This window comes from Durio zibethinus, chromosome 5 (assembly GCF_047325235.1).
Source record: "Durio zibethinus cultivar Kanyao isolate XHJ-2024 chromosome 5, ASM4732523v1, whole genome shotgun sequence".
NCBI classification, from domain to species: Eukaryota; Viridiplantae; Streptophyta; class Magnoliopsida; order Malvales; family Malvaceae; genus Durio; species Durio zibethinus.
The window spans coordinates 34,789,896-34,807,500 of record NC_143166.1 but is presented as its reverse complement, the minus strand read 5'-3'; the positions used below and the strand labels follow the sequence as shown (position 1 = coordinate 34,807,500).

Here is a 17,605-nt window from a genome sequence, read left to right as displayed (position 1 = left end):
GGGACATTGCCTATGTTATTTTCGGGTTCTTGGAGACTCGGATCAAGTTGATTTTTAGTGCTAGGTTGTGTAGAGTTGTCTGCTTGTTCCTTTGGTTTTTGCTTCCTTGAGTAGAGTATCAGTTCTTTTGTTTTTTTCTTGCATAACCTTAGGGTTTGAAGAATCAAGAGTTGTCTGAACAAGTTGGGTTTTGGAATCTACGTGGCTAATAGGTTGGGTAGGTTGAGACTTTAGTTTTGAAGGGGCTGGTTGAGATTCTAGTTTTGAAAAGGCTAGTTGGGAATTTGGTTTTGAAGGGGTTGGTTGGGAAATTGGCAAGTCAATAGCTAAGAATTGATATTCTTGAGTAGTATTCTCCCCTTGAATATCATTTTTGCTGTAGTATGAAAGATTCTCAAAGAAGGTGACATCCATAGAGCTATAGAATTTTTTTATGATGAGTGAGTAACACTTACAGTGCTTTTGGTTTGGGGAATAACCAAGGAAGATGCATTTTAAGGGTTTGGGATCAAGCTTGCTGCGATTTTGTTGGCTAATATGAACAAAGGCAATTCAGCCAAAGAGTTTGATGGGAATGGAAGAGATCAACCAAGTTTGTGTGTAGGAAACAAGGAGAGTTTGATAAGGTGTCTTAAAGCCAAGAATTTGAGAAGGCATTCAGTTAACCAAATAAGTTGTAGTGAGGACAGCTTTTTCCCAAAAATATTTAGGCACATTGGAAGTCAACAAAAGGGATTTGGTCACTTTTATCAAAAGTCTGTTTTTGTGTTTAGCAACCCCATGTTGTTGTGGAGTGTCAATGCAAAAGCTTTGATGGATATTGCCATTATTGGTGAGGTAAGGGTTGAGAATAGAGTTGAAATATTCTTTTCCTTTGTCAGTTTTAAGAACTTAGATTTTGGCTTGGAATTGGGTTTGTATCATGCTATTGAAGTTTTGAAAGATCTGGCTAACCTTGAATTTTTTTTTCATAAGGAATACCTAAGTGAGTCGAGTGTGATCGTCGATAAATGTAACAAACCACCTAGAACCTGTGATATTGTTAACTTTTGACAGTCCCTAAATGTCACGGTGAATCATTGAGAAAGGCTGAGATGATTTATAGGAAAGGTTAAGTTAGGTATTTCGAGTGTGCTTGGAAAGTTGACAAATTTCACATTGAAAATCTTCAGAGATGTTATTGAATAATGAGAGAAATAGCCTTTTTAGGTATAATATATTTGGATGTCCTAATCTATAATGCCATAACATGATAAGGTCATCCTTACTACTACTAAAGGCTAAGGCTATACAAAAGTTTTGTGGTCTGTCAAGTGCATCATCTTGAAGAAGGTAGAGTTCTGTGCACATCCTAGCACTATCAATAATCCTCCTCGAGCCCAATTCCTAAAATTCACACAAGTTAAAAAAAAATTTAGTGACACAACATCTATCCTTCGTAAGCTTATTGATAGAAAGTAGGTTACAACTTAAATTAGGGACATGGAAGACAGAGTCGAGTGTTATGTCTTTCGAAACTACAATAAAACCTGTTCCTGCCATATTTGAGAGAAAGCCATTAGTAATTTTTACAGTAGAACTATCATAACAAGATCTATATCTGTTGAATAAGGATGCATCTCCAGTCATGTGATTTGATGCACCTGAATCAACAATATGAGATTGTGTATTTCCCTGTTGAACACTTAAGGTATTTAGGAAATTACCCTTTTGTGCTAGTAAAGTAGTTCCAAAGGTTGTAGACTTATTTTGAAGGGTTTGTTGGAGCATAATCTTTTTGTGACTTTCTTCATGTCATACCTCTGTAGAAGAAGAGTTCTCACTCTTGCTAGCCATAACAGAAACTCGTGTGGCTATAGTCTAACGGTTTAGGCCGACTTGCTTTGATACTAGTTGATGGGGAGATATGTTACACTTGGAGTCCCATAAGAGCATACCAGAGAGTCCATATATACATGTTGGACACCATTTGAGCCCAAAAGCTTAAGCTATTGGGTTCTTGGGTCTTCTGTGTATATATAGGTTGATGGGAGATATGTCACACTTGGAGCTCACGGAAGCACACCAGAGAGCCCATACATACATGTTGGACATCATTTGAGCCAAAAAGCTCAAGCTATTAAGTTCTTGGGTCCTCCATGTATATATAGGACATCTCATTCAGATTTTTTAGTGATGGGATTCTTTACTCACATGTGAACCTTATCCCAACAATCTTCCCTATTCACTTATGAGTTCTGATCAAGTCCCACATTGGCTCCCCCATGTGAGTAAATCCTATCAACACCTCCTTTGGGCCAGACAACCTCACGTCTTGGATGATCTTAGTGCACCTTAGGCCCAGCATTCAACCTTGCTACCTAGGTTGTCTCAGTGCCTCTCAAGCTTGGCAGTCAATCATAGCCTTAACCTTGCAATCCATCATAGGTTGACTCAGTACATCACTCACTTGGGTGTTCCACTTCTACATATATTATCATTACTCATTGCATCCAAGTTGAACCTTCGGCTCTGATATCATGTAGAAAACTTAAAGAACAATTGTCCTTATTACTTCTTATTCTATCTAAAATGAAAGAGTAATAGTGAAGTTCCTTTTTATGAAATAACTTAACATTAAACAGAAAGCAAAAAATAATAAAAGAAAGGAGAATTATTCTATTCTAAAATAGAAACAAATCCCTAAAAGCTTGACAATCAGGATAGATGGTTAAATCAGAAGAGTAAATGAGAAATATTCCCAAAATAAGTTAAAAAATCAAGCTGCATTAATGTAAGAGAATCAGATTTCTATATATATATATATATATGTATGTATGTATGTATGCATTTATGTATGTATTCTTTATTAGAAGTCTGGATCCTTGATCTTTGTTGCTCGGAATTGGGAGAAAGTGTTAGACATGGGTTGTGTACAACACGGGTGCATTTGATATTTTCTAGATTTTCCTTTATATTTGGAGGGTTAAGGCCTCATGACCATGTCCACTTGAGTCTTGACATGTCGGATAAGTGTCCAACATGGTTACTTGATGAAAATTAAAAAGTTAGAGCAACATAGTCCTTGGTATTTTTTCCTTCTGGGATCTTTCACTATGTACTTTTCCCCATCCCTATCTCTCTCTCCAAAAGGTGCCATTTAGGAGGATATCGCTAGTGGGGATGTAGATGTACTAGGAAAGACAGTTGGGTTTTGACCTTTATTATCATGTTGCAAGATCAGTTTTGGACTATGTGATGCTTACTATAATCTTGTGAGCTTCTGATTGAAAATTTGCTGCAATATGCTATGACAGGAATATTTTTTGAATGGATTACCCCCCTCATGCAGCAAGGTTATAGAAGACCTATCACTGAAAGGGATGTTTGGAAGTTAGATACATGGGATCAGACTGATACCCTGATTCAGAAGTTAGCATTTGTTTCTTTCCTTGCATTCTAATGCACACAGCCACTCAATGATAACAATTTTTACCTATGCAGGTTCCATAGATGCTGGTTCAAAGAAGCTCAAAGATCTAAACCATGGCTTTTGAGAGCATTGAATAGTAGGCTTGGAGAAAGGTCAGCTAGCTACATGGTTTTGCTTTTTTCCTTCATTTCTCTGCCAAGTATAGTTGCAAGCTTGTGCTACATATGCTAACTCTTGTTTTTTAAATGTGTCATGCAGGTTTTGGTGGGGAGGTGTTATCAAGGTAATAAGCATGCATGCTGCTCGTTTGTTTCTCATGGCAGTTAATTTGATTTTAAATTATTAAGTTCCTTGAGTTAAGAGAACAAGGTCATCTTTACATAAGCTATGTTCTCTGTTGGTAATTGGATTTATTTCCTGATATGTTTTTTGCTCCACTTATCTACTGTATCAACTGTCTTGAAGAAGTTTGCATCGTTTTATTTGTGGAGTTGTAGTTTATGGAAGGTGATATTCCTTCAATAACTACTATATGAAACTGTAATACTAAAGTTATGCTATTCTCATACCGTTGATGAGAATGTGTCATGACAATGCTAATCTTGAGCTATAATGAACGTCATCTTATCTTGTCAAGGACTATTTTATTGAGCTTTTTTATTGTTGTGCTTAAATGCAAAGTTCTTTATATTTAATCTCCTGATAAGGCCATTGCTGTCATTTACATTTTGTTTAAGATAAAATGTTAAGTTTTGCTTCTAGAAAATCATATGGAGGTTTAACAATACATGAAGATTTGGTAGTTCTGTAAAGAATCTGAAACAAAGTTTTGAATGCAAGCTTATAGCTTCACATTTGAACATCACAGATTGGATTGGTCCTTTGTCAGTTTACGGGGCCTATTTTATTAAGCCATCTCTTACAGGTTAGTGTTTTTCTTTTTTTCTTTTTCCCTAGCCAATGCCTAATTAAACAAATGATTTATCGTTTCTCTTGTTTATTCTGCTATAGGAGAGAAATATTAGACTTTTATTTTATTTTGATAAAATTTCTACTGATTTACCAACCCCATTGGTTTTGTGATGATGTTCATATCTTTAAGAAATTTTGAATAATAACAAATTAGACAATAATTTCTTCCGATAGCCAAAGAAAATTTCTATGGTAGTAAAATTTTCAGCTGTCCCATTTTAGACATGATCCTGCTTTGCGTATTCTATTCCTTGTGTTCAATTTGTAACTTTTTTGTTAAAATCTGCAGTCAATGCAACGAGGTGACCCAGCCTGGATTGGTAATACCTATGCCTTCTTGATGTTTCTTGGAGTGGAATGATCCATATCCTGTGTCTCCTTCTCAGGAGTTCTGGTTTAAGACAAACCCAAATCGTGCAGCTTAGAATTTTTTTTTTGCAAATCATTTTGTAGCATAACATGTTATCTGCTATGGATTATGTTTTTTCAACAATTTATGAATCTTGTTGGTGTCTTTCACCTAAAGAATGAATGTAGTGTTTTATTCAAGTCTCTTTCGCATTCCTCTGTAATTTGAATTGCAGTGTTGATATCAATGTCTTTATCCATATGTTTGTTGAGAACTATCTGTTTTTGGATTCCATACAAAAGCCATTCATGCATTAGGTCAAGTATCTGCATAAGCAAATTAGGTTTGTAGTTTGTTCTTTCAGCAAAATATGCAAAGCTGTTGCTTCTATTAGCTCTTCCTATAATTGATAAGAATTTGAATTAAAAAAAAATGATTTCTTGTGGCTGCTGCAATTCTGATAGTGTGACTTATTTGAACTCTTGCCAGTTATGTGTTGTACTACTCGAGGCTCACTATGTGCAGAATATTTGGTGTGTTGGTTTTCATCTACATTCTACTCTGGTAATATATTTCATTCATCCTAAAATAGATACATACAAGCACATGGAGCTATTTTGAGCATGTTAAACTCGGCCTCCCTTGGCTTTCAGGTATAGCACCGTTGCTTTAGTTGGAGCACATTTTAGCTTTTTAGTTAACTATTTCAAATTGATTTCCTAGTTATATTTTACTGTTTCTGTCATAGGTGGCAGCTATATTTCACAAATCTCTGAGATTGACTCATGAGGCTCACAAGAATTACCTGTCTGGAAAGATAACAAATATGATCACAACAGATGCTAATGCACTTCAGGTACGGTTTGTGTTTAATTACTGTGAAAATGTTAATGTTAATTGACGTAAAAAATGTATATTATGCTTTACGAATCAGAGTCCACCATAAAGACAAAAGACAGTATATCTAAGGGAAATATATATCTTCAAATATTTCGAAGTTATGCCTTATGTCATTGCTTTAACAAAGATGAATGATCCTTTGACAGTAATTAAGAAGAATGCAAAGATTGCAATTGAACCAATATTTATGGTACATTGTTACCATTAATTTAATCGATATATCCATCGAACTGAAATCAAATAAAGCACTTCACCTCTATAGCACTAAACATGGGTTATATTGGCCAATTTGTCATCAAAAACTCTTTTTTTTTTTTTAATTTGGAATTATGATATTTAGGCTAGATAACGTTTTTTTTTTTTTCCCTCTAATAGTGTAAAATTGATGGGTATGTTAAAATCTGATAGATTCTCCTATCACAACTTTATTTTTCCAACCCTGGTAAGAAGAGAAACAATAACACGTGGGAACTTCTAGACTGTGGCAGATTCTGGAACAATGTGCGTAATATTTTCGAGTTGCAATTGATGCATTTTTTTCTTTATTTTGTTTTTCTCAATTGGAGGTGATAAGACCGGAATGTTGTATTCCGCGTTTATCTGTTCTTTATTTTGGTGTTTATTTTTTTTTTTTTTATTTAGGTTAGAGGATTGGTTTGAACTATTATTGATACTACTTTGCTTTGTTCGGAAAGTATGCGAGCAACTTCGTATATTGTGGTTAGCTCCATTTCGTATCATTATTGCCTTGGTTCTTCTATCAGCAACTTGGTGTTGCTTCTCCTCTTGGATCACTAATGGAGGAGTAAAAAACAGAATGCGGTGATAAGAGCAAGTGCTGAAGCAGAGTTCAGAGCAATGGCTCAAGGAATTTGTGAACTACTATGGTTAAAGATTATCCCAGAAGATTTGAAGATCAAGTGGGATGGACCAATGAGACTCTACTGTGATAATAAGTCTGTAATAAGCATTGCACATAATCCTGTGTAACATGATAAACAAAACACATTGAAGTAAACCGGCATTTCATAAAGGAGAAATTAGACAGTGGGTTGATTTGTACACTTTATATATCAACCAAAGGTCAACTTGCAGATGTGTTGACTAAAGGTCTCAGCAGTTCAACATTTTAAGAAATTATTTTCAAGCTGAGAATGGAAAACACCTATTCACCAGCTTGAGGGGGAGTGTGGGAAAACATTTATTTACAGTCGGTTGTAATCCTGTAATTTGTATATTTATATTTGTATTTCTAAAATTAAGTATTTGTATCCGTAGAATTAAGGAAGATTTAGTTTCTTAATTTAACCCCTTGTTATTTGTATATAAACTTAAGATTCTTGTATAATTAAAAAAAAATAATTTTTCAATATACATTCAGTTTTCAGAATATATAAAAAATATTTTTATCATTTTCATTTCCTGCCGTATACATGTCCTCATTTTTTAAAATTGCAGTGTAGCCATGTCGGTATCATGTTGTACTTGTATTACTTGTTTGTGTCTGTGCTTCATGTTTGGGAAATTATTTTCCATGTCGATTGTCTTCTGATATCTATTGTCATTGAGGATGAAAATTTTTAAACCATCTCTCTGATGTTTGATGATGTCTTAACTAATTTGTCTTTATGCCTCCTGGGGACAGATCATCGTGATTAGCAAAATGCGAAAAACAACTAAGCAAGGACTAGAGTGGACTGCCAGGAGAGTCTGTCTTATGAATGCAATTTTAACTGCTATGGACACCGTGGAATATGATTGAATTCAGAAAGCACTGCCTTTAGATTTCAATATATTTTCTTTCCATTTGATTGATTAATGGCTTTGTACTTGAAAATTTGTCAGATTTTATGCATGGGAGAAGAGCTTGCAGTCCAGAGTTCGCAGTATTAGGAATGATGAGCTATCATGGCTTCGGAGAGCTCAATTACTATCTGCTGTATGATATTTGAAGTTCTAGTCCTGCTTCCTTTTTGTGTGTGTGTTTTTGTGAACATGCCAAAACAAAATATGACATTGCTAGTTGCCATGAGAAATTTTGCTTTCCCCAGTGGATGCACTTGCTTTTGCACTGTAAAATATAGTTAGATGATCACCAACCAAAATCTTGGACATGTTATGCTTTCACCATTTGGTGCATTTTCTTTTGGAAAGGAAAATGTGATTATGGTGGCCACCATCCATAATATTGAAACCTCCATTTTAAGCTGGTTTATGAGAAAAGGTGGCTGACATTATCACTACCCTGGTTTTGCTCTATGACATGTTATCACATAAATCCATGATCTATCATGACATTTAGAGTACGTAGGTCAGTTATGCAACTTGCATGCATCATAAAACATGATTGAATGCTCATTTATCTATCTAGCTGATCTTATAAATTATGCATGTTTCCCTAGCTGTTCATGCTGCTAGGCTTCAGGATACATAAAGATGAATGTGTTTATACCATACTCTTTTGTTTTTTTTTTTTTTAACAAGTTACCTTTTCTTGCAGTTTAACATTTTCATACTGAACAGCATACCAGTTGTCACAATAGTAGTTTCATTTGGGATGTTCACTTTGCTTGGTGGGGATTTGACACCCACAAGGGCATTCACATCAATTTCGCTGTTTGCATTGCTACAAATTTCTCTGGATGCACTTCCTAATTTGTTAAGTCAGGTTTAACTTATTTCACTCCTTACATCATTGTTTTTAGCAGAATTCAAGTGGTTTGCAGCTTTTATGTTCCTCATTGCTAGAATCTTATTATAGGGAAAACTTTTTAGGTACAGTTTATTTCTCTGATATTTCTTCTTTGTTGTTTATTGAAATTTTGAGTTTCACATGGTAAATTTGTTTGTACCTTCCTTAGTTTTTAAACTTGGTTAGTTCCTAAGTTATAAAAGTTTAATTAACCTCTCTCAGTCTGTTGGCTGGACAAGCAAGCTGTTCTGTCACTCAATATCTTAATAGATGTTTAATAAAATTTAAGAATTTATGGCCATGACAGGAAAATAACCTTAAAAAGATTTATCTATTTAGTTTTATGCTGATTACTATTTGTAATGTGATGTAGTTGCATTAATTTTCGAGGTTCACTAATCATTAAGTTTCATTGCTTTACTAGTATTGCTCAAATTCTCTAATGACTTCTTTTGTCCTCTTGATAGTCTAAACCCTTGGTTTTTTTCTGGTTGCAAATGCAAATGTATCATTGAAACGTCTTGAGGAGCTTTTCTTAGCTGAAGAGAGAGTTGTAGCACCGAATCCTCCTCTTCAGCCAGCTCTTCCTGCCATCTCAATTAAGGATGGAAATTTTTCATGGGATTCAAAGGTCATTCTATAGTTTATTTTTGTTTCTATGCTTCTCAAATTATGAGTCAATTGCTTTACTAAATGGGACTTTTGCATTTAATTTTGCTTGTGAAGGTTTTACTAATGATCAGTCAATGCATTTAGTTTGCATCATGCTTTAGAAGAGAATGGAAAGGCAGAAAACAAGTAGTTATTGAGTTCTGCCCATCAGGTTGGAGCATTATAGCTTTTGATATTACATAGGACAGGTTGCTTTAGCAGCAGCGATAAGGGAATATTAAAAACTTTGAAAGTATACTTGATGAAAACATTGCTTTGTCCCATAGCTGAGGTGCTATTTTAGGGGGGACTTTCCATCATTTTTGGTACCACAGAAGAAAATTAACTATGTATTGTAACTAGATTTCTTTTGTTTCACGCAAGAGGATACTTCTGTAATCCCATCATGGTGTAAAGCACATCACTTGTCCATCTTCATTACTAATTATTTACTTCGTCGAGGTCAACCGCAAATGCAGCATATTGACAAACATGTAACTCTTTGGTTGGTGCTTAGGATAGAGTTGACTAGTAAGCAGGCTAGTGACTGACCATGCACTATTCCCAGGTTTGTAGTAAAGAAGTTTTTTCACACTTGTCTTCAACATTGTTGATATTGTAGTGTGTTACCATCGTGGATGAAGATAATTTTGAGATTTTCTTTTGCAGGCAGAGCAGCCCACGTTATCAATTATCATCTAGATTTGCCAGTTGGCAGCTTAGTCGCAATTATTGGTGAAAATGGAGAAGGAAAAACATCACTTATATCAGCAATGCTAGGAGAGATGTCTGCAGATGCAAATTCATGTGTTGTTATAAGAGGCACTGTTGCTTATGTTCCCCAAGTTTCGTGGATTTTTAATGCTACTGTAAGTTGCAGGTTGCTTATGTTCTACATTGATGTTGCTTTCATTTCAATTTTTTACCAGTTCCGGTATTCTTTGAATATGGAAGATTGGAAGTTTTCTTTCTACTACCATGCTCACTTCTGACCTTCAAAATTTATTTTCACAGGTTCGTAACAACATATTGTTTGGGTCTAGCTTTCAACCAGAACGATATTGGAAGACCATTGATGTGACAGCTTTACAGCAGGATCTTGACAAACTTCCTGTAAAGTGGATTTAATACATTTATCTTTGTAATATCTTTCTCTTATTGTGGAATGTCTCCATAACTAATTAACTATTTCACATTGTCCTTCAGGATCATGATCTCACTGAGATTGGTGAAAGAGGGGTGAATATAAGTGGTGGGCAGAAGCAGAGAGTTTCCATGGCTAGAGCTGTCTACTCCTATTCGGACGTGTACATATTTGATGACCCTTTAAGGGCTCTTGATGCTCACGTTGCACAACAGGTAATTTGTTTACTCTGATCAACATTTGGAATTTCTTTCACTTTTCTTCATTGATCATAGTACATTTCACATTATGTGGGATAGGAAAAAGGTTTGCATCAAACTAACAAGAAAATCCAAAGCCATAAATAAAACATAATAACATCAAGAAACCCAAAAGAAACAAAGACCATAATCACAAATATTCTTTGTATCTAATCTTGACTTGTTTTCACGTTTTGTCATTGCCATCAAGATCGCTGTTCTTGGGATTTTTTTTTCTTTGCCTCAGCTAGTCTGACATCTTCTTTGGAAATTAAATGAACTTTCTCTTCTTTCTTAAAAGAGAGGATTTTTTGGTTTCTACAATTCTGGTTTTTATCTGAATGCATTTTTCAACTTTTTGGGAATGGTCATTCAACTTTTTTTGATCTCTAAATATGATTTCTTAAGGTTATACCTAATAGGTCTAATCTGAAGTCATTTGCAGGTTTTCAACAAGTGTATTAAGGGAGAGTTGCAAGGAAAAACCAGAATACTAGTTATAAACCAGCTACATTTGCTTCCACATGTAGACTACATCTTCTTGTCTCTAATGGTGTAATTAAAGAAGAGGGTATCTTCGAGGGAATCTCCAAAAAAGGAAGGATATTTCAGAAACTGATGGAAAATGCCTGCAAAATGGAAAAACAAAGAGAAGGAAAAGAAGATGGGAAAAACTTTTACCTGGAAGACTTAAAACCAACTTCAAGTGAGATGGTCGAGATAAATGAGGTGCTAAAAAATGCAAATCCTGCAAAAAGAGGAAAGGAAGGAAAGTGGTACTTGTAAAGCAAGAAGAAAGGGAAACAGGTGTGATCAGCTGGAATGTTTTAACAAGGTAATACAGGATAGCACTTTATATTTACTAGTACAACTATACCTCATGCTTTTTCTTATTAACTTTAATTTTAGTAATTGTTTCCTTTTTCTTAGACATAATCAGCTGGGAAATCTCTATTCTCCTTGGTCAGCTTCTTTTGGTTAATGATGTCTGTCTCTTCATAGCATTCCAACATCAAACAAGAATATCTTTGAAGCCTTAAAAATTTTAGTGCTGGAAAGTTAAACTGTTGGGAAAATGGTTACTTAACTTGAAATAGTAACAGAGTAGAGGTCTTGTGTTTGTGTCCTAAGAACTTACCCACATTTCACTGATAATTCGCCCGATCGCGTATTGGACTTTATGGCAATGCTCTTTAATCCTTCTTTAGCTTTCACTTTTTTCTTACATTTTAATTCACATGTAAAGCACATAAATAATTCATTAATTCATATTTAAACGCCAAAGCAACTGCATGTTGCATCACATGAGATGGGCATAGAGCCAATTTTCTTTTATTGTTTCCATTGCAGGTATAAGGATGCTCTAGGAGGCCTATGGGTGATCATGATACTTTTTATATTTTACTTTTCAACTGAAGTTTTTAGAATTTTCAGCAGCACTTGGTTACGCTTTTGGACAGATCAAAGTACTTCAAAGAGTTATGAGCCTGGATTCTACATTCTCATTTATGCTCTTCTAGGATTTACTCAGGTGGGTGCATCTTTATCTGCAGCTAACATGTGGTTTGCATTGATAGTCATTTACACTAGTTTCTCATCCTGTAATGAAAGCTTATAATGGTGGCTTTGTTTTCAATATGATTATTCTGTTGTTCAAAGAACTAGAAGTTCTCTTTTTAAATGAATAGTAATTTAGTAGGATATATCTTTTATGGGAGCATTTCACATACAATTCTTTTTACTGCAGTTAGCCAATCATAATCAAGAATTATGTAGGGGTCCACCACTTAAGGTGTGGGCTCTACATAATTTTTAGTGAACCCTACACAATACTAAATTATGGTTGGTTAATTGTAATACAATAATTGTGGGTGATATGCTCCCATCTTTTATATACTTCAAAATATAATGAATGCAGCATTATAGAGAAGAAATTCCATGAAGTAGAAAAAAATAAGCTTAATAGCATACAATGTTAGGCGTTTTATCTGGTGTGTGTCTGTATGGTTGCCTGCCCCAACTGATAAATTAGTTCCTAAGGTGCTACCCCTTTTACCTTCTACTTTAGTACTTCTTATAGTGAGTTACTTACCATTTTAATGGATTCAGGTAAATGTAATGCTGACAAACTCTTTTTGGTTGATCACTTCAAGTCTTCATGCAGCCAGACGATTGCATGATATGATGCTAAATTCCATCCTAAGAGCTCCAATGTTGTTTTTCCAGACCAATCCAACTGGGCGAGTAATCAATAGGTTTTCAAGAGATCTAGGTGACATAGATCGTAATGTTGCCAATTTTATGAATATGTTTATGAATCAGGTGTGGCAGCTTTTTTCAACTTTTGCACTGATCGGTGTTGTGAGCGTATTTTCATTGTGAGCCTTAATGCCACTTCTCCTCTTGTTTTATGCAGCCTATCTATATTATCAGGTATGTCCCATAATTGTCAGTTCCTCGCCTGTTTAAGCTTTGGTTTTCATGTTTCCTTAGCCGTGAGACTGATACCCAGTGTGAAAGGGACAAACCACGAGGAATTATAACTAAAAATTTATTACTGTTAACTGTTAAGTATTGGATAATGCTTAGCCTTCAATTTCTAGCATCATAGGATGCACTCACTTTGTGGACATTTCATGTTCCTAGACCAGTGCCTAATATAAGCAAGTATTCTACCTTAGTTGCATACTCATCTAAATATTCTGTGGTGATTATTATCTTTTATTTAACACATCTTTGCTCTTCACAAGTCTCAGTGATCATGTGCTATTGCAGAGCACATCTCGTGAATTGAAGCGCTTGGATTCCATTACCAAATATGCTCTATTTGGAGAAGCATTAAATGGTTTCTCATTCATTCGTGCATACAAAGCTTATGATTGGGTTGCCAATGTTATTGGGAGGTCCATGGATAATAATATCATATTCGTCCTTGCAAATATGAGTCTAAATCGTTGGCTGTCAATAAGATTAGAAACATTAGGGGGCCTCATGATTTGGTTAACCACTACCTCCTAAGTTCTGCAGGCTGGAAGAGCAGAAAATGAGGCAGCATTTGCATCAAAATTGGGTCTGCTTCTCTCTTATACATTAAATATCACTAGTCTATTGAGTGGTGTTTTAAGACAAGCAAGCCGTGCTGAGAATGGCTTAAATGCTGTGGAACGTGTGGGCTCATATATCAATTTGCCTTAAGAGGCTCCAGATGTAATTGAGAGCCATCGTCCTCCATGTGGTTGGCCTTCATCTGGATCAATTCAATTTGAGGATGTCGTCCTTCATTACAGGCCTGAACGTCCACCAGTCTTGTGTGGATTGTCCTCTACTACTTCTCCAAGTGAGAAGCTACGGATAGTTGGAAGAATTGGTGCAGGGAAATCCAGCTTGCTGAATGCATTATTTTGGATTGTAGAGCTGGAAAAAGGAAGAATTTTGATTGATGGTTGCAATCTTGCTAGATTTGGACTGACAGACTTGAGAAAGATTCTTGGTATCATACCACAATCACCTGTTCTTCTTTCAGGCACTCACTTTAACTTTTGAGTATACTTTGTAACTTTTTATTATTCTTTGTAAACCCTAATTTTTGTTCTTCAGGTTCGCTGAAATAAATTTCTGACAATTTTTTATTAATGACTTGTCACTTTTTCTTCATTGATTTATTAGAAAGTATTACTATATGGTTCAATAACTTGTGGCAATTTACAATGAAGTAGATTTGTGCAAGAAGAGTAAAATACCAGGTGTATTCTTGGTATTATCCTTAGGCCTTGAAACTGTAATTTATACAATTTTCAATCTGTAACTAAGAAGTAGCTACTGCAGAGTGGAGAGATTAGGCAAGAAAAAAACTGATAAGCCTTTCTTTTATGTAATTAAAAAAAATGTAATAATCATGAATAATACCAGAACTAACATTAGGCTTGATTAATGCATTTTTTTCCTGTAGTGTCTATGACTTTTTTACAGTTAATTGAGGGTATTGAACTGGATGAATCCTAGATAATGTCAATCATTGAGAATTTGGAAACAAAGGATGGTTAACTCTATTGAACAAGGGTTTCCTCCGTTGCAACTCGCAAGTCATTCCCCAATGTAACAATCAACCTAAGAATTAGATGTCCTTTGCGTCCACTCCTTATAACCTTGACAGTCTATTTTTTTAATAATCTCTAACTTTTTAATTTTCCCGTACCTTTCGTAGACATAGCTATGTTTTGCCCGAGCTACAAAAAATCTTAAAAGTAGGGAGATACATTCAAGAGGGAAAAGTTTAAGTATTTCACTTTTATTCCATAATATTTTCAATAGAATATATTCTAAATTAAAGTTTCTCATTTTTATGGTCATCTTTAATTTATCCAGGAACTGTGCGATTAAACCTTGATCCATTTAATGAGCACAATGATTCTGACCTTTGGGAGGCTTTAGAAAGGACACATGTGAAGGGTGTCATCAGGAGGAACTCTTCTGGTCTGGATGCAGAGGTATTAAAATAGAAAATAATCAAAATAGAAAAGGAAATGGTCTCCAATTGTTAGTCTGGAAAACTAGTACTGGTGATCAAGGCTAATGAATTAATTATCATGATCTTTGTATGTTTCTTGAGCTAACTCAGACAATTAAAATAAATAAAAGATAGAAGAGTAAAATGGTTGCTGCAGTTGTAACTTAAAGCAGTCAAATGCAATTGTAATGAGAAAAAATGTCAAAGTCATATGGAAAATAAATGATCATAGGCTTCCTATAATTAAAGACTTACTTTTATCAGTGCTTCATTTTATAAAATACATGGGGGATATGCTCATGGAAGATTTTTGTTTTCAAATAAATTCGATTGGACAATAACTATATTTCATAATTGTGCTTGCTACATGTTGTCATGTTACCTTAGTTCAATTTGCTGGCAATGGCTTGCATCGGCACTGAGCCAACTTGTTTCAGTTAAGATGCCAATAATCTGCTGACATGCCTTCCAACTGATTAAACAAGTTGAGAATGTTTATTCTGGAAATCAATGTAGATTTATTTATTTATTTATGTTGAGAGTAACAGTTTGCAGAATTCTGTGGTCAAGGTTTTAGAGGGTGGGGAGAATTTCAGTGTCGGGCAGAGACAATTATTGTGTCTTGCCCGAGCATTGCTTCGAAGGTCAAAGATTCTTGTTCTTGATGAAGCAACTGCTGCACTGGATGTTAAGACTGATGCTTTTATCCAGAAAACCATTCGCGAAGAATTCAAATATTGTACCATGCTAATTATTGCTCACAGACTAAATACCATCATTAACTGTGACCGGATTCTTGTGCTTGATGCTGGTCAGGTGGGCCTTCTAATTTATAGTTATTCCTGGACGCTTTTTCTTTCTGCAAAAATTCCATCCCATTTAATAGATGTCTTGTAAGGCAAGATTGACTCCATTCCAGGAATGGCTTGGAAAATATCTAGCGTAATATTAGGTCTTCGCTCAATTGGGACAAAAAGAAGATACTCACTACTAATGACTAGGTAACTTCTGATGTTGCTCTTTCAGGTTCTAGAACACAATACTCCAGAGGAACTACTAGCTAATGAAGAAAGCACATTCTCTAAAATGGTTCAGAGTACAGAGCATGCTAATGAATATTTACATAGCTTAGTTTTTGGAGGTGTGGAGAATAGGCTGAGTGAAGAACATGCCATGCAGTTAGATGGTCGGAAGAAAAGGCATGCTTCGTCCCACTGGGCTGCTGCTGCACAGTTTGCCCTATCCGTTAGCCTCACTTCTTCACAGAATGGCCTTCAAGGATTTGATATTGGAGATATGAGCAATATCCTCCAGCAAACTGAAGATGCAGTCAAAACACTACAGGGCTTTTTGGACGGAAAGCATAATAAAGTTATGGATGATATGTGCTTCAGCAACACCAAGTTCCCAGAGAAGGTGGGTGGTCAGCTCTTTACAGAATAATTGAAGGTACACATATAATACTTTCCATACACGTTAACTCCCCCAAAGAAATCCACACATCATGCACACAGACATAAGCATGTGTATCATGCTGGTTGTCATGGTTAGGCCCTGGTCTTGCCATGACCGACCCTGGATCAAGCAGCGGTCGAGACCAAGTTGGTGGGAAAGTGGTTCTAAGGAATGCGGGCGTGCATTCGAAGCTTGGAAACATGATGCTAACATGTTGTAGGGGCAATGGGAGCCCTGAGCCGCAAGATACGCGGGGAAGTTCGGAACAGTGGTCGGACACCCTCAAGTCAAGTAGCCTGGCGGGTGCTATCTGTGGAAGCAGTGTGCGGGCGTTCCGAGCATGGGAATAGGTTAGGGACATTGTGTGTGGACGGTCCATGTCCTGAACCCTGAGATATGCAGGTAAGTATAAGGCAGTATGCCGGTGTCCTGGGACAAGCTAACCAGTCAGGTGCTGTCGGTCTAAGCCATGTGCGGGCACCTTCGAGTGGGTTGGTGGAGTAACGAGCATAATCAAGGAGCAATGGTGACCAAGAGGAAGGTTACGGGGCCCTAAGTTAGTCGGAGAAAGGCCCTGAGGTGGCTGGACAGAAAAGTGTCCCCGTTTCAGACATTCTTACGGTCACTGGTAGCATATTGAGAAAATCTCTAACGCTCTTTATAGGGGGACGACTGATGTTAGCTCTCCACCACCCCCTTGGCTAGCGGGCAGGCGGGGCCCTGGCTAGTCTGAAGTGAGCTACTCTTAGGCACTCGTGGTGTCTAGGTGGACGGACATTGTAGGGTCACGAGCGTGGCATGATGTTTCCTCGGGTAAGGTAAATCCGGGGGCGATTGGGGCCGACGGGCCTCGTATCGCGCCTTTGCGTTGAACCATGGGGTTGGACGGTAGAGACCGTTAGGCCCCTCGGTTTCCCCTCCTCGAGCCGGAAGGATCAGGAGATGGTGTTTACGTAGGATGGATGCCATCGAGCCGAGAGGATGCGCGGGCTAGCAGGCAGGCACGCTGCTAGGCCCTAGTGGCCAGTCGGGCAGCTGGTGTGCTGCAGCTGAGGTAGTCCACCTGAGTCCCCTTGCGGGACTAGCATGATGTTGGGTGTCAATCATGCGTGCGGGCGGCCAATACTGATGCTAAAGGGCGTAAGCCCTAAGAACCGAGTCCCGTGGGATGAGTTAAGCCTAGAGGCTCCGAGCTGGCTACTGACTAGCGTAAAGGGGATGCTTGCGTAAACTTGATACGGGAGCTTGCGTATCATAGGTGCGGGCGTGGTGTTGGGTTCTCAC

At 36.8% G+C, this 17,605-nt stretch overlaps 1 pseudogene across 1 annotated transcript in view; it reads left to right on the top strand.

Moving 5' to 3' along the window:
• Positions 1 to 17,605, top strand: part of LOC111282446 (ABC transporter C family member 12-like) — a 29,562-nt pseudogene that overhangs the window by 7,623 nt on the left and 4,334 nt on the right. Inside the window, exons 2-23 of the transcript XR_016342436.1 lie at positions 3,297 to 3,411; positions 3,484 to 3,564; positions 3,671 to 3,695; positions 4,281 to 4,337; positions 4,674 to 4,736; positions 5,223 to 5,297; positions 5,482 to 5,590; positions 6,326 to 6,404; positions 7,203 to 7,379; positions 7,473 to 7,572; positions 8,134 to 8,300; positions 8,815 to 8,956; positions 9,646 to 9,845; positions 9,991 to 10,089; positions 10,183 to 10,335; positions 10,805 to 11,194; positions 11,710 to 11,890; positions 12,469 to 12,792; positions 13,135 to 13,882; positions 14,725 to 14,846; positions 15,437 to 15,682; positions 15,893 to 16,315. The product of XR_016342436.1 is annotated as an ABC transporter C family member 12-like (transcript). The remainder of the gene's footprint in view (positions 1 to 3,296; positions 3,412 to 3,483; positions 3,565 to 3,670; positions 3,696 to 4,280; positions 4,338 to 4,673; positions 4,737 to 5,222; positions 5,298 to 5,481; positions 5,591 to 6,325; positions 6,405 to 7,202; positions 7,380 to 7,472; positions 7,573 to 8,133; positions 8,301 to 8,814; positions 8,957 to 9,645; positions 9,846 to 9,990; positions 10,090 to 10,182; positions 10,336 to 10,804; positions 11,195 to 11,709; positions 11,891 to 12,468; positions 12,793 to 13,134; positions 13,883 to 14,724; positions 14,847 to 15,436; positions 15,683 to 15,892; positions 16,316 to 17,605) is intronic.